The sequence below is a fragment of the Hordeum vulgare genome, unplaced genomic scaffold (genome assembly GCF_904849725.1).
Source record: "Hordeum vulgare subsp. vulgare unplaced genomic scaffold, MorexV3_pseudomolecules_assembly, whole genome shotgun sequence".
Taxonomy (NCBI): domain Eukaryota; kingdom Viridiplantae; phylum Streptophyta; class Magnoliopsida; order Poales; family Poaceae; genus Hordeum; species Hordeum vulgare.
Genome location: NW_025422505.1, coordinates 167,417 through 184,488, shown reverse-complemented (window position 1 = coordinate 184,488; position 17,072 = coordinate 167,417). Strand labels below are relative to the sequence as shown.

Here is a 17,072-nt window from a genome sequence, read left to right as displayed (position 1 = left end):
CATTCCATTCGCGAGGAGCTGGATGAGAAGAAACTCTCATGTCCAGTTTTGGAGTAGAGATGGAACTAAGAAAGAGAACCATCGACTATAACCCCAAAAGAACCAGATTTCGCAAACAACATAGAGGAAGAATGAAAGGAAAATCCTTCCGAGGCAATCGTATTTGTTTTGGTAGATATGCTCTTCAAGCACTTGAACCCGCTTGGATCACGGCGAGACAGATAGAAGCAGGACGAAGAGCAATAACACGATATGCACGTCGTGGTGGAAAAATATGGGTACGTATATTTCCCGACAAACCGGTTACACTAAGACCCACGGAAACACGTATGGGCTCGGGAAAGGGGTCCCCCGAATATTGGGTAGCCGTTGTTAAACCAGGTCGTATACTTTATGAAATGGGGGGAGTATCTGAAACTGTAGCTAGAGCAGCTATCTCCATAGCGGCCAGTAAAATGCCCATACGAAGTCAATTTATTCGATTAGAGATATAGAACCCTAAAAGGGGTATGGAAGAAAAAAAATGCCCGGTTTTTCTTTCTGGAAAGACAATATTTCTTTCATCCTTTTGCATTGAAATAACAAATTGAAATCAAAATAATATGATTCAACCTCAGACCCTTTTAAATGTAGCAGACAATAGTGGAGCTCGAAAATTGATGTGTATTCGAGTCATAGGAGCTGCTGGTAATCAGCGATATGCTCGTATTGGTGATGTTATTGTTGCTGTAATCAAAGACGCATTGCCCCAAATGCCTCTAGAAAGATCCGAAGTAATTCGAGCTGTAATTGTACGTACATGTAAAGAATTCAAATGCGAAGACGGTATAATAATCCGCTATGATGACAATGCTGCGGTTATAATTGATCAAAAAGGCAACCCAAAAGGAACTCGAGTTTTTGGCGCGATTGCCGAGGAATTGAGAGAATTGAATTTTACCAAAATAGTTTCATTAGCTCCTGAAGTATTATAAATACTAGTAGGCGAAATTTAGATCAAAGAATTAATATTAGTAGATTGTGTTTTACGTATATGTTTTAAAATCCAAAATGAAAAGAAAAAAAAAGAAAACATGTTGATTATAGAAAAATTAGGAGGAACCTAGAATTAGAGTCTTATGGGCAAGGACACTATTGCTGATTTACTAACTTCTATAAGAAACGCGGACATGAATAAAAAAGGAACAGTTCGAGTAGTATCTACAAATATTACCGAAAACATTGTTAAAATACTTCTACGAGAGGGTTTTCTTGAAAGTGTTCGGAAACATCAGGAACGTAACAGATATTTCTTGGTTTCAACTTTGCGACATCAAAAGAGAAAGACTCGAAAAGGAATATATAGAACAAGAACTTTTTTAAAGCGTATTAGCCGACCCGGCTTACGAATTTATACCAACTATCAAGGAATTCCTAAAGTTTTGGGTGGAATGGGAATTGCTATTCTTTCTACTTCTCGAGGGATAATGACAGATCGAGAAGCTCGACTAAACAGAATTGGGGGAGAAGTCTTATGTTATATATGGTAATCGCCCCGCCTATAGTGCTCGAATTCTACCTCGCCCTTCCTATTTTGAAAATAAAAATGGAAAAATAGGAGAAAAAAATATGACAGAAAAAAAAAATAGGAGAGAAAAAAAAAACCCGAGAGAAGCAAAAGTTACTTTTGAAGGTTTAGTTACGGAAGCCCTACCCAATGGAATGTTCCGCGTTCGGCTAGAGAATGACACCATCATCCTAGGCTATATTTCAGGAAAGATCCGGTCTAGTTCTATACGAATACTGATGGGGGATAGGGTCAAAATTGAAGTAAGTCGTTATGATTCAAGCAAGGGACGTATAATTTATAGACTTCCCCATAAGGATTCGAAGCGTATCGAAGACTCGAAGGATAGCGAAGATTTGAAGGATAGCGAAGATTTGAAGAATACCAAAGATTCAAAGGATTAGGTTTTTCTTTTTTTTTTCTAGGGTAATAAATTCTAAGTTCTAAAATTCAAGCGAAGAGACTTATTTTTTTCCAAAATATTAGATTCATAGTTTAAAAAAGGATACGGAAATATGAAAATAAGAGCTTCCGTTCGTAAAATTTGTACAAAATGTCGACTGATTCGTAGGCGTGGACGAATTAGAGTGATTTGCTCTAATCCGAAGCATAAACAAAGACAGGGGTAATCTTTCGAAAAAGAACTTTACTGTCTAAAAAGTAAAAAAAAAGTACCCGCGGAAATGTTCCAATTCCAAATAAAATAATTTCAAATAATTAAAGTAAAGGGTGTATTTTACCCTGAAACGGATATCTTTGTATCTTTTTTTTTATTTCTAACTCATATTTATGAGATAATAAAATATGGCAAAAGCTATACCAAAAATTGGTTCACGTAAGAAAGTGCGTATTGGTTTACGTAGGAATGCACGTTTTAGTTTACGGAAGAGTGCACGTAGAATAACAAAAGGGGTTATTCATGTTCAAGCTAGTTTCAACAATACCATTATAACTGTTACAGACCCACAAGGTCGGGTGGTTTTCTGGTCCTCGGCCGGTACTTGTGGATTCAAAAGCTCAAGAAAAGCATCACCCTATGCTGGTCAAAGAACAGCAGTAGATGCTATTCGTACAGTAGGTTTGCAACGAGCAGAAGTTATGGTAAAGGGCGCTGGTAGTGGAAGAGATGCCGCATTACGAGCCATTGCTAAAAGTGGTGTGCGATTAAGTTGTATACGCGATGTAACACCTATGCCGCATAATGGATGTCGACCACCTAAAAAAAGACGTCTGTAAAAGAATTAACCCGCTTTCAACTTTCAAGAGAAATAAACGATTCAATGATAAAATAATAATACTAGTCTATTATGGTTCGAGAGGAGGTAGCAGGATCCACTCAAACACTACAGTGGAAGTGTGTTGAATCAAGAGTAGATAGTAAGCGTCTTTATTATGGTCGTTTCATTCTGTCCCCGCTTAGAAAAGGTCAAGCGGACACCGTTGGTATTGCCTTGCGAAGAGCTTTACTTGGCGAAATAGAAGGAACATGTATCACACGTGCAAAATTTGGGAGCGTGCCACACGAATATTCTACAATAGCAGGTATTGAAGAATCCGTACAAGAAATTTTACTAAATTTGAAAGAAATTGTATTGAGAAGTAATCTCTATGGAGTTAGAGACGCATCAATTTGCGTCAAAGGTCCTAGATACATAACTGCTCAAGATATCATCTTACCGCCTTCCGTAGAAACCGTTGATACGGCACAACCTATAGCTAACTTGACAGAGCCCATTGATTTCTGTATTGATTTACAGATCAAGAGAGATCGTGGATATCAGACAGAACTCAGAAAGAACTATCAAGATGGAAGTTATCCTATAGATGCTGTATCCATGCCTGTTCGAAATGTGAATTATAGTATTTTTTCTTGTGGGAATGGAAATGAAAAACACGAGATACTTTTTCTAGAAATATGGACTAATGGAAGTTTAACCCCTAAGGAAGCGCTTTATGAGGCTTCTCGTAATTTGATTGATTTATTTCTTCCTTTTCTACACGCCGAGGAAGAGGGCACTAGTTTCGAAGAAAATAAAAACAGGTTTACTCCACCCCTTTTTACTTTTCAAAAAAGATTAACTAATCTAAAGAAAAACAAAAAAGGAATTCCATTGAATTGTATTTTTATTGATCAATTAGAATTAACTTCTAGAACATATAATTGTCTAAAAAGGGCCAATATACATACACTATTGGACCTTTTGAGTAAGACTGAAGAAGATCTTATGAGAATTGACAGTTTTCGTATGGAAGATAGAAAACATATATGGGACACTCTAGAGAAGCATCTCCCAATTGATTTACTTAAGAATAAACTCTCGTTTTAAATCCATTGCAATTTTTTTTCTTCTTCTTTTTCGAGTTAGAATAGAATAAAAAGAAAAAAGAAAACAATTTTGCATCTTTGGTACAATCTATATTTTCGCGAAATGGATCATAATAAAATAATAAAATGGATTTTAGGTATCTAGGGAAGATTCTACTTGGAAGTAACTATTTCCTAGATACCTATGGTACTTCATGGTTGAATGAATCAAAAAAAATCTAAAAAAGACCTAAAGTTAACGATTTATCAATGGGTAGTGTTGCTCCAATACCTAACCAAAGAGCTACTACAGTACCGATTAAAAAAACGGTCGTAGCTACTGGGCGGCGAAATGGATTTTGGAATTTATTGACATTCTCTAGAAAAGGTACTGTCAATAAGCCTGTTGGCACAGAAACCATTAAGAGAACGCCCAATAACTTATTGGGTACCGTACGGAGTATTTGAAACACGGGAAAGAAGTACCACTCGGGTAATATTTCCAAAGGAGTTGCAAACGGGTCTGCCGGTTCACCAATCATTGATGGCTCGAGAACCGCTAAACCTACATTACATGCAATAGTACCTAGAATTACTACTGGAAAAATATATAAAAGATCGTTGGGCCATGCGGGTTCCCCGTAATAATTATGTCCCATCCCTTTAGCTAATTTAGCTCTTAATACAGGATCATTTAAGTCTGGTTTCTTTGTTATTGGGATAGGTGAACTCTTTAGGATCCATCCCCCAAAGGAACCGGACATGAGAATTTATCATCATCCGGCTCGAGCAAGAGTGAAAGAAATAAGACCGCGGAAGATCCTTAATAGAATTAAGGTATATAATGACTCAATGACTCTAGACAAAAAAAGCTTTATCAGATTCTCTTTTCCAAAGTTGCACCTACCACTACTCATTGAAAATAATCCTATTCTTATGGGTAAATGCTCAATATCCAAGTGGGCTTACAAATTTGATCATGATCAATTGCTTTGTGGATTGTCTCATGTCTCTTGATTAGTTGGTATTTATCCCCTCAATATCGCAAGTTTCTTACCTCCAAACAAAATATTTACTTGTTACTAATAAAAAATCAAAAAGTTTAGCCTACATTCTTCCTTAGATCCCTTCTTTTACTCCGATAGTATTGCGGATCACAATCGATGCAAAGAAAATGAATGCATTTCCATACTATAATAAAAAGGTAAGTGTAATAAATAGAGAATTGGATCATGTCACATGACTGATTCCATTTCCACTCTATGGGATCTTACGGAGCCTGTTCATGGATGACATGGTTGCGGTATGATCATAGAAGATATTCTCCTCAAGTGAACCAGCCTATCCTTCCTAGGTAGGGGACTTACATGTTGATTGGATGCGGAGACACCTTTGGTTGTGAATTCTAATGTGGCAGATCCAATTCTTTATCTGCATGGCCAAATCAATAATTCAAGTCACACACTCCCATAATCCGCCTTTTTTCTTTCGTAAAATTAACTTCAACTATTTGTATCGTATAAAAATACTTCGGAGTTGAAGAGAAGTATCCAAATGACATGTGTTATTTTACAATAACCCATGCTTGTAGCAATGAAATACCACAACCTACCCGATATGATATATGAGAATTAGAATTCTCTATGATATGCCTTCCCTATAAAGGACCCGAAATACCTTGCTTACGTATCATTGGAAAGTGCATTAACATAAATACGGCAGTAAGCAGAGGCAGTACAAAGGTATGTAAACTATAAAAACGAGTCAAAGTGGATTGGCCCACACTAGCACTTCCGCGTAATAACTCCACTAAAGGCGATCCTATTACCGGAATGGCGTCAGGTACACCTGTCACAATTTTGACTGCCCAATAGCCAATTTGATCCCAAGGCAAAGAATAACCAGTTACACCAAATGATGCAGTCAAAACAGCCAAAACCACACCTGTCACCCAAGTTAATTCACGGGGTTTTTTAAATCCCCCTGTGAGATACACACGAAATACATGCAGGATCATCATTAAAACCATCATACTTGCTGACCATCGATGAACTGATCGGATTAACCAACCAAAGTTGGCCTCGGTCATTATGTATTGAACCGAGGAAAAAGCCTCTGTAACGGTTGGTCGGTAGTAAAAAGTCATAGCAAAACCGGTAGCGACTTGTACTAGAAAACAAGTAAGTGTAATTCCCCCTAAACAATAAAATATGTTGACATGGGGAGGAACATATTTACTAGTTATATCATCCGCAATTGCCTGAATCTCAAGACGTTCCTCAAACCAATCATATACTTTATTGAGATAGGTAACTAACCCACGCCCCCCTCTAAGAGCCGTATATGAAAATTTCATCTCGTACGGCTCAAGCAGAAACACACAAATTTTCAACGAATATTAGAAAAAAGGTTCAAAACTTCATCAGCCACTGAATCGGGTCGATTTGCCTTGAAGATAGCAAATAAAAAAAATCCGGAATATCTTCTTTGTGATGATAATGCCAAAAAATCTCAAGTTGGCGCGTCTTTCTTTCTTCCTTTCCCTTATGTTGGTCATTAGAGGCTTCTTGACTTTTCTCTTCCCTATTTTGGATTTTTTTTTATGCGTAATATAGAAATTATCTTGTTGTGATCCTATGAATCAGTTCAATTAAAACCTTAGATTCATACTAGAGCCACGATGATTTAGTCTCAAGCTAAACAAAAGGCAAGGGTTCTTCGAATAAGAACCGCTTGATAATCATTTATTGAAATTGAATCAGTGTAATGACTCGACAAAATCGATAGAAAAAAAGTTGTCTTTTGGGCAAACAAAATTGTAAGGAAGAAAATTTCTTTTTTATTTTTATTTAAGAACTACTTGAATTTTTCAGTCTGGTTGCGAGGTCTTAATAGTGAGTATGAATCATAGTTCCATTTTTTTTGATCCACTCTATCTATTTCGTGTTCCAGATACTAGAATAAATAATATCTGACGAATTAGAATCATCTTGATAGAGATAACAGGCCCTTTCTATGTATTATCAATAGGATCAATTCTAACAAGTCACACACTCATATTCCAGAGATACCGAAACAAAAAAATTCCGCGGTCGAACTACCATAATATCTAGAAATGTAGAGCTTAAACTAGAAAGGCTTTTTTGGATGGAAAAACTCTGACTTCCTAGTTTTAGTTAGTAGAAACCTAATTGGTTAAAATTCCATCCAGTAAAATGGAAGAATTATAAATTTCTAAAATGATAGATAGGAATATAGCGAATAAAGCCATTGCGACCCCCATAAAAGGAGTAGTCCCCCAACCCGGGGCGACTTTCCCATATTCCGAATTCAAGGGTTTCAGTAAACTACCTGCACCAGTTCGTTTTGGCCTAGGTTTAGAACTATCTTCAACGGTTTGTGTAGCCATAAATTATATTTAATCATTGGTGTTGACTTTGTATACTATTCCGTTGTAGTTGTAAATACACGATCTTTTCGTAGATCCATTGTAATCTTGAAATTCTATAAAAATGGAAACAGCAACTTTAGTCGCCATCTCCATATCTGGTTTACTTGTAAGCTTTACTGGGTATGCCTTATATACCGCGTTTGGGCAACCCTCTCAACAATTAAGAGATCCATTCGAAGAACACGGAGACTAATTTAAGTAAGAAGTCCCCCTATCTGGGAGACTTCTTACTTAAATGAAATTATTTTATTCTTTTAGTTGGAGTTGGTGGAACCTTAGGTGGTTCTCGGAAGAAGATAGCGAAAAAAATTATCCCTAAAGTCGAAACTAAAAGGAACGTATAAACCAATGCTTCCATAGATTCGATCGTGGTTTATTTACAATTATAACTTCCACACCTATTCATTTGTCATTTGGGAGAATTTCCCATATAAAGAAAGAAAAAGAGTCAAAGAAAGGATGGGAGATGTCAAATCAAAAAAGAGAGGTGAAAGATACCATAACAATGTGTATCAGACTGCCTGTTTCTTTGTAGTTGGATCTCCCACTTTTTGGAATGTTCCAAATTCCACTTGAGCATCCAAATCTGGATCAATACCAGCAAAAACATCTCGGAACAATGTTCTAGCGCCATGCCAAATGTGTCCGAAAAAGAAGAGCAAAGCAAAGGTAGCATGACCAAAAGTGAACCAACCCCTTGGACTGCTGCGAAAAACACCATCGGATTTCAAAGTAGCCCGGTCTAATTCAAAAATTTCCCCTAATTGAGAACGCCTCGCATATTTTTTTACAGTAGCAGGATCAGAATAATTTACTCCATTAAGTTCGCCACCATAGAACTCCACCGTTACGCCTACTTGTTCAACACTATATTTGGATTCTGCTCTTCTAAAAGGAACGTCCGCTCTAACAATTCCCTCCTCATCTACCAAAACAACCGGAAATGTTTCAAAAAAAGTAGGCATACGGCGTACAAAAAGCTCACGTCCTTCTTTATCTCTAAAGACGGGATGTCCTAACCATCCAACAGCTATTCCATCCCCATTGTCCATTGAGCCCGCTCTGAATAATCCCCCTTTTGCCGGATTATTACCAATATAATCATAAAAGGCTAATTTTTCGGGAATTTTAGACCAAGCTTCTGATAAACTAAGATTTTCGGCTAAACCATTGCTAACTCTTCGATATATTTCTTGCTGAAAGTATCCCTGATCCCACTGATAACGAGTAGGCCCAAATAATTCGATTGGGGTCGTTGCTGACCCATACCACATAGTTCCAGCAACTACGAAAGCTGCAAAAAAAACAGCAGCGATACTACTGGAAAGTACAGTTTCAATATTGCCCATACGTAATCCTTTATATAGACGTTGAGGCGGACGGACACTAAGATGGAATAAGCCCGCTAATATACCCAATGTACCCGCAGCAATATGATGAGAAGCTATTCCCCCCGGAACAAAAGGATCAAAACCTTCTGCACCCCACGCTGGATTTACAGCTTGTACTTTTCCAGTTAGTCCATAAGGATCGGATACCCATATCCCAGGACCATACAAACCCGTTACATGAAATGCCCCAAAGCCAAAGCAAGCCACCCCTGCAAGAAATAAATGAATTCCAAAGATCTTGGGCAAATCCAAAGAGGGTTTTCCCGTCCGCTCATCAGAGAATATTTCTAGGTCCCAATATACCCAATGCCAGATCGCTGCCAAGAAACACAAGCCAGAAAACACAATATGCGTAGCTGCCACACCTTCATAACTCCAAATACCCGGATTTGTTACAGTTCCTCCTGAAATACTCCAACCACCCCACGAATCCGTTATTCCTAAACGAGTCATGAAGGGAATTACGAACATACCTTGTCTCCACATTGGATCCAGAACAGGATCAGAGGGATCAAAAACTGCTAATTCGTATAAAGCCATTGAGCCAGCCCAACCAGAAACTAGAGCTGTGTGCATTATATGCACCGCAAGCAATCGACCCGGATCATTCAATACGACAGTATGAACACGATACCAAGGCAAACCCATGGAAATACCCCTTTAGCAAAGAAAAATAGACACGATGTCGCTTTATTTTATCGCATTGAAAAAGATTATCCATTGTACCTAACCCTTCTAGGGGATTCTGTGTCAGAAAGCGCGAATATTTATTTCATTCCATTAAAAATAAGAAGCCAATTCTGTTCATAAGAAGAAAGAGAAGCAGATCTATTCTATACTCGATAAGTGCCAATATGCAATGGGTAACTTGGCCAATTTGGAAAAAACGAAGAATAGATCGCTACCCCTCTTTGTTTAGCATTCGAATCACCCATTCCTTTTTCTTTATTCAATCTGTCTTACCTTTCTTATATGTATAACCTTTCCATCTATGTATTAATAGAATCTATAGTATTCATATAGAATAGAATAAGAATAAAATAGAATAGAATAAGAATAAAAATTAAGACAATAAACTGCAGATTCTTTCTTTCTGTTCCATTCTTACGTTTCCATATTAAAGTGTTTCTTACTTAAATTTAATAATATTAATCTAATATGCCCATTGGTGTTCCAAAAGTACCTTACCGGATTCCTGGAGATGAAGAAGCGACTTGGGTTGACTTATACAATGTTATGTATCGAGAAAGGACACTTTTTTTAGGTCAAGAGATTCGTTGCGAGATCACGAATCATATTACAGGTCTCATGGTATATCTGAGTATAGAAGATGGAATTAGTGATATTTTTTTGTTTATAAACTCCCCAGGCGGTTGGCTAATCTCAGGAATGGCTATTTTTGATACGATGCAAACGGTGACACCAGATATATATACAATATGCCTCGGAATAGCCGCGTCCATGGCGTCCTTCATTCTGCTTGGAGGAGAACCCGCCAAGCGTATAGCATTCCCTCACGCGAGGATTATGCTTCACCAACCTGCTAGTGCTTATTATCGGGCAAGGACACCAGAATTTTTACTAGAAGTAGAAGAGTTACACAAAGTTCGCGAAATGATCACAAGGGTTTATGCACTAAGAACAGGCAAGCCTTTTTGGGTTGTATCCGAAGACATGGAAAGGGATGTTTTTATGTCAGCAGACGAAGCCAAAGCTTATGGACTTGTCGATATTGTAGGGGATGAAATGATTGACAAGCACTGCGATACTGATCCAGTGTGGTTTCCGGAAATGTTTAAGGATTGGTAGTGTCCGGATTTCTTGTAAAGTTATTTCACAGCTAAATTCGTGTTTTCCTCGATTTAATAGAAAATAGAAAGACTTCATGATGAGCAATCATCAGGTTAAGATGGATCTAAACCAATCCATTTTTTTCTATATACATACAACATGCCAACGGTTAAACAACTTATTAGAAACGCAAGACAGCCAATACGAAATGCTAGAAAAACGGCTGCGCTTAAAGGATGCCCTCAGCGTCGAGGAACATGTGCTAGGGTGTATGTGCGACTCGTTCAGATCATGACTTCAAACAAATATAAAAAAAATTTGAAGTATCCCTGATTAGTACCAATGAATAGGATATAGCTTCTCTATCCTAGATTTCTATGGTATATGGAATTTCTGGTTTCCTTTGGTGCAAATCGAATTATCTAAATTTGGAAATAAGAAGCAATTCTCCCATTGGTAGCAAATGGTTATCCATTAAGCGGAGGAAATAGTAATAAAAAGAAAAAGGCTTATGCTCTTTTATCTTATAAAGAACGGACTAACAGGGTCAGCTACTTAGCCAACTTTCATAATTAAATACCGTCACTGTATGGATAACTCTTATTGTGAAAAGAGCTATTTACTCTATAATGGATAGGTAGAGCCAAAGAATGTGAACTATACAAGTTCGTAATACTTTTTGATGAAAGAAAGGGCTCCGGTGTATAGAGAGGGCCTCACCGTTTAAAAGGGAACCATAGAAACGATGGAACCCACTATTTTTTTTAGTATTATTTAGAATGAATTTGTTATTTCGTATAGAAATAACTGAACGGAGTGGAATAAAAAATCGTGGTTGGGAAGGTTACTATAGCAAAAGCCATTGGAATTAATATTTTATATATCGGAATAATTAGTTTTGTTATTAATGAGAAAAAGGGTGGCTAAAAGAAGAGAAATCATTAGTTATTCATTAAGGTTAATTTGATTCAATGACCAGAGTTCCGCGAGGATATATAGCCCGGAGACGACGAACAAAAATGCGTTCATTTGCCTCAAACTTTAGAGGGGCTCATTTAAGACTTAATCGAATGATTACCCAACAAGTAAAAAGAGCTTTTGTTTCCTCTCATCGAGATAGAGGTAGGCAAAAGAGGGATTTTCGTCGTTTGTGGATCACTCGGATAAACGCAGCAACGCGGGTATATAAAGTATTCGATAGTTATAGTAAATTAATACACAACCTGTACAAGAAGAAATTGATTCTTAATCGTAAAATGCTTGCACAAGTAGCTGTATCAAATCCAAATAATCTTTACACGATTTCCAATAAAATAAAGATCATCAATTAAAGGTATAAATAAAGTAATATACTGGAATAATAAAAGATGAATTCCCGGAGAGGGAACTCCGGGAAGATACAATAAATTAAGATTAAGTGGTAGGAATCGACGAGCTGGATTACTTTCTTTATAATATATATAGGTCTGGCCCTTGCGAATTCGAATAAAACATCAACAATCGGAACTTAAGTTCCGGTTGTTGTTTCTTAAATTTTGGTTGTAGTTTCTTAAGTTTCGATTGGAATTGTACTTTTGCGTTAATTGAGGAATATGTCTATTTTTTCTGGGTCTAGAACCTGTAATTATTGAAATTGACTGGGCTTGAAATTGTTTTTCGTTCTCATAGTTACGAAACGGTAAAAAAGATAAAATACGAGCCTGTTTTATAGCAAGAGTAATTAATCGTTGTTGTTTCAAGGTTAATCTATTTATTCGTCTCGATAATATTTTTCCTTGTTCACTAATAAATCTATTAATTAAACTCATGTTTCTATAATCAATTCGATCTCCCGGGCCAATCCGGGGACGCCTACGAAAAGGTTGTTTAGATTTACGAAAAGGTTGTTTGAATTTACGAAAAGTTTGCTTGGATTTACGAAAGGGTTGCTTGGATTTATTAAAAGTTTGCTTGGATTTACTAAAGGGTTGCTTAGATTTAAGAAAAGGTTGTTTAGATGTATACATGATTTATTCCTTATTTAATTTAAAATTGGAAAATGCACTTCTTTATTTTATTAATTTAGGATCCAGAAGAAGTAGTTTTTCTTTGATCCATATCTTATTTGATTCATATTTATAGTATATGAATACCCTCTATACATATGAAATAATATCGACCGGAAATCAGATGAGTTGATTTGTATTTTGTATTCTATACTATGTTTTATTTATATATAAAATATGAAGTTCTTACTCTTTCTGTTGTTTGGAAAGATCGAATACACGATGTTCCTATTTCTTTATTTCGTGATGAGTCGTATGCTTGCGACAATAACGACAAAATTTTTTGAATTCTAATTGTCCGGGTGTATTGTGGCGATTCTTTTGAGTACTATATCTAGAAATCCCCGTCGATTCCTCATTGGCACCTTTTCGAACACAACTGATGCATTCCAAAATAACTCTGATTCTAACATCTTTTCCCTTGGCCATGAACCTCCTTTTCCTTTTGGATTGACTTAATTTAATTCTTCTACTTATTCTTTTATTCTTCTATTTTGAATCCGAAGAAGAAGAATAAAATTCATTAGAATAATTTTTTTTTATTCTTAAATTAAGTAATAAAAAATAGAGAAATAATTAAAGAATACAATCCTTGTCGAATTAGCAAAGATTTTGGTTCGAAATCCTTTCATTTAATTAGTCAGCCCCGCCTTTTTCTATGCTCTGATTTCTGAGGCCTGATTTAGCTTGGGTACCCCTTTAAATTGAATTTCTATTTTTAAAAATAGGGTTTACCAAATTTTTAATGACTCTGAGGTTCAACCCAATCCATCTTTTCTTTCTTTTTCCTTCCGATACTAAAAAAAGATTGAAAAGGATAAGATAAAATTTTGTCATATCACGAAGAAATCTATCCCTCCCATAGCAATAACTAGAATTAAAAAAAAGGGAATGACAAAGCATCCGGGAATAAACGATTAATTTCTATCAATAAACCTGCTAAAGCACCAAACCATAGAGTACTTAGCACGGGTGCTACAGAGAGATATGTTTTTATATCCCGCATTGAAAATCCTCCTTCCTTGTTGGAATACATATATGATCATAAACTTATGCTATATATAAACTGAACCATAATCGACGAAATTTTCCGAAATTGTCCTATCCCTAAAAAATAAAAAGATGACCCCTTCTTCCTATATATTATCAAGGAAAAGTAATCTTTCTTTTATAGGCGAAATTCTATTGGATTTTAGCTGTATATAATTCCTTAATTATATGAGACCAAAAAGAAGAAATGACACGAGGGTTCTATATATAGATAGAGAAAGAATAAGAAAATTATGATGTGGAAAAGAAGACAGGAATTGTGTACAATGGCATTGCACAACAATTTAATTTGGAAAAGGGATGTAGCGCAGCTTGGTAGCGCGTTTGTTTTGGGTACAAAATGTCACAGGTTCAAATCCTGTCATCCCTACCTATTACTTCTTTCTTCTTTATAGGCAGTAGCAACGAGATCAATTAAAGTAAAGTGGGTATAACTGGAATTTGTGGAGACTATACGTACGTGAGATACATTAGGAATAGAAAAAGATTTTCTTTTTGAATGAATGAAAGCGCTCTTAGTTCAGTTCGGTAGAACGCGGGTCTCCAAAACCCGATGTCGTAGGTTCAAATCCTACAGAGCGTGATTCCATCTATCTTATGTCGAAGCAGAGTAAAATAATTTAACAAAATTGAATTGTAACTCCAATTTGACCTCCTCCAGACCAGAGAGGAGGTCAATAAAAAAAAAAAAATGACTCAATCAAAGATCCAACTGATCCCCACGCCTGTATTGCAAATACGCAGTCACGAATAATCCCGCTAAAGTAATAGGAATTAGGCCTAAGACGATTCCAAATAGAAAAACTTCAATCATTTCGATTTGTTCGGGGGGATAAAAAAAGAGGTACGATCTATCCCTAAATAGTACTCTAAATTATCCACGAATCTCAATGACCAAGAAAAGAATTCCTAATTAGTCTGGAAAAGAGTCGTAGAATATCAGGAATCCCAAAGAAAGATTTTGCTTTTCTGAATTATTATTATTCAGTCAATTCAAATAAGACGTATCTTGTTCAAGCCAATAAATAGAGCTGGGGTTATAGTTAAAGCAGCCAGTAGAAAACCGAAATAACTAGTTAAAGTAAGCATGAAAGAGTTAAATTCCATTTATTTTTTTTTACTACACTACATATGTTGGTAAAGCATTTACCTAAGTTATGGAAAATTCATAATTCATCAGTTATTTTAGATAATACTAAAAAACAAGATAGAGTGAGATACAGAAGTGTAAAAGAAAGTGGATTCATCAGATGATACATGAGTCCCTAATTTCGAATCAAGAGATTTGTTATGGAATTTTTCAATTGAGTAAAGTAATAATATTAAGAACTAGATCATATAACCCCATTGAATGAAAAAATGAAATTGGATTTTCAGGGAAATTTCGGAATAAGAGATAAATAAACAATTGAATTTGAAAAAAAAACTTCTTTCTATTTTGGATAATTTCTTTTTCAATAGGACCCTCTTTTTGGACTGAACGATCGAATATTCCCCTATTCCTTCTTATTTTAATTTTAACTGATTGTATTCTATATGGAATAAGAGGAGAAGAAAAGCATTCCACGACCTCCCGAGGGTCTGTTAAAAAAAAAAGAAAGCTCTTCCTTGAATTTACTTTATTTTTATTCCTTTTTCGAACTCCAACCAAAGTAGATTCGAAGACGAGTCACTTCAATTATCCTTTTAAGTTCTATTCTATCTTCTGTCTTTCCCTATTTCATCTCGTAAAGTTCCACGCTCGCAGTTTGGTCAAGAAAGTTAGACCTAATCCAACAAACAAGACAAGGATTAATTACGAATTATGAAAGGATAAATTTCACATATATATACTTGTCCTTGTATTGTGTCAGTATGAGAATATCCTTCCTAAATTATTTATCCAAACCTATTGATCATTAACTTAGATTTTCCCAAGATTTTGGCTGCTATTCCGAATTACTCTATTATTCCGAAGCCAAGGAAAATAAATAGAACCTACAAAAAAGGGGTTTTCTATTGACGCCTTGAATAACATATAGCTTACCTATAGACAAAAAAAAGTAATTATGTTTCGGAACCAGGCAAAACCAGATTGCTGTGCCATAGGAAGGATAGCTATACTAATTCGGTATACTCAAAATACACCTTTGGTACAAAATTGACAATCTCACAAGGATGAAATATCAGTAATTTTCTATTTACTGGTTGATCCCATCTTTTACGGAATCAATTCCTTTTTTGAATGTACAAAAATTTTGGGAGTTCAGCATGTCTGGAAGCACGGGAGAACGTTCTTTTGCTGATATTATTACCAGTATTCGATACTGGGTTATTCATAGCATTACTATACCTTCCCTATTCATTGCGGGTTGGTTATTTGTCAGTACGGGTTTAGCTTATGACGTGTTTGGAAGTCCTAGGCCAAACGAATATTTCACGGAAAGCCGACAAGGAATTCCGTTAATAACCGACCGTTTTGATTCTTTAGAACAACTCGATGAATTTAGTAGATCCTTTTAGGAGGCCCTCAATGACCATAGATCGAACCTATCCTATTTTTACAGTGCGATGGCTGGCTATTCACGGACTAGCTGTACCTACTGTTTTTTTCTTGGGATCAATATCAGCAATGCAGTTCATCCAACGATAAACCAAATTCCAACTATAGAACTATGACACAATCAAACCCGAATGAACAAAATGTTGAATTGAATCGTACCAGTCTATACTGGGGTTTATTACTCATTTTTGTACTTGCTGTTTTATTTTCCAATTACTTCTTCAATTGAGAGAAAGAAAGAGACTAATAAGAATTCTCTTATCCCATTTGGAAAGATACCATCCTTATAACTACCCATGACTGTTTTTGTCTCTAGCATGACCAATTGATAAAATGTGGAGGAAAGTAGGGGAAATGGCCGATACTACTGGAAGAATTCCTCTTTGGCTGATAGGTACTGTAGCTGGTATTCCTGTGATTGGTTTAGTAGGTGTTTTCTTTTATGGTTCATATTCTGGATTGGGTTCATCTCTATAGTAATCGGAGGGACCAGATTGTAAACATGAAAAAGTAGGAGCTTAGCGGGTCCTTACCCCCTTTATCTGATTAGAGCGGAAAGGACCCGCGGAATTTTTACTCTTATAACGCGAATTGAATCTATTCGATTCACTCTTATGAAGCAACAAGAAAAAGAGATCACTCGAGGATCCAATATCTTATTCCACAAAGGAAGTATCCTGAAAATCCTTGATTTAGTTTCGAGTAATAAACTAATAAAACCTTAATCAAAACTATTCAACTAGCCTAAAAATAAAAAAAAAACCTTCAATGGAAGAGTTTACTTTTTTTTGCAAAATTTCTGTAAGTTTGAAGTTAAACTTAATTAAACAAGCCAAGCAATTCTATTTGCTTACAATCACAAGAAATTTGTCCCCCGCCATATTTTCTTCCCCTCTGTTTGTCCACTACCTCGGCTAAACCTAAGCAAAAGAAAAAGAGGCCCAAGAGACA

General features: G+C 36.1%; 2 non-coding genes across 2 annotated transcripts; both read left to right on the top strand.

Annotated features, from left to right (window-relative positions):
- The first annotated feature begins 13,875 nt into the window (after positions 1-13,875).
- Positions 13,876-13,949, top strand: TRNAP-UGG. Its single transcript has one exon. It is a non-coding gene; the product is annotated as a tRNA-Pro (tRNA).
- Positions 13,950-14,088: 139 nt separating this feature from the next.
- Positions 14,089-14,162, top strand: TRNAW-CCA. The gene has a single exon. It is a non-coding gene; the product is annotated as a tRNA-Trp (tRNA).
- Positions 14,163-17,072: the final 2,910 nt, after the last annotated feature.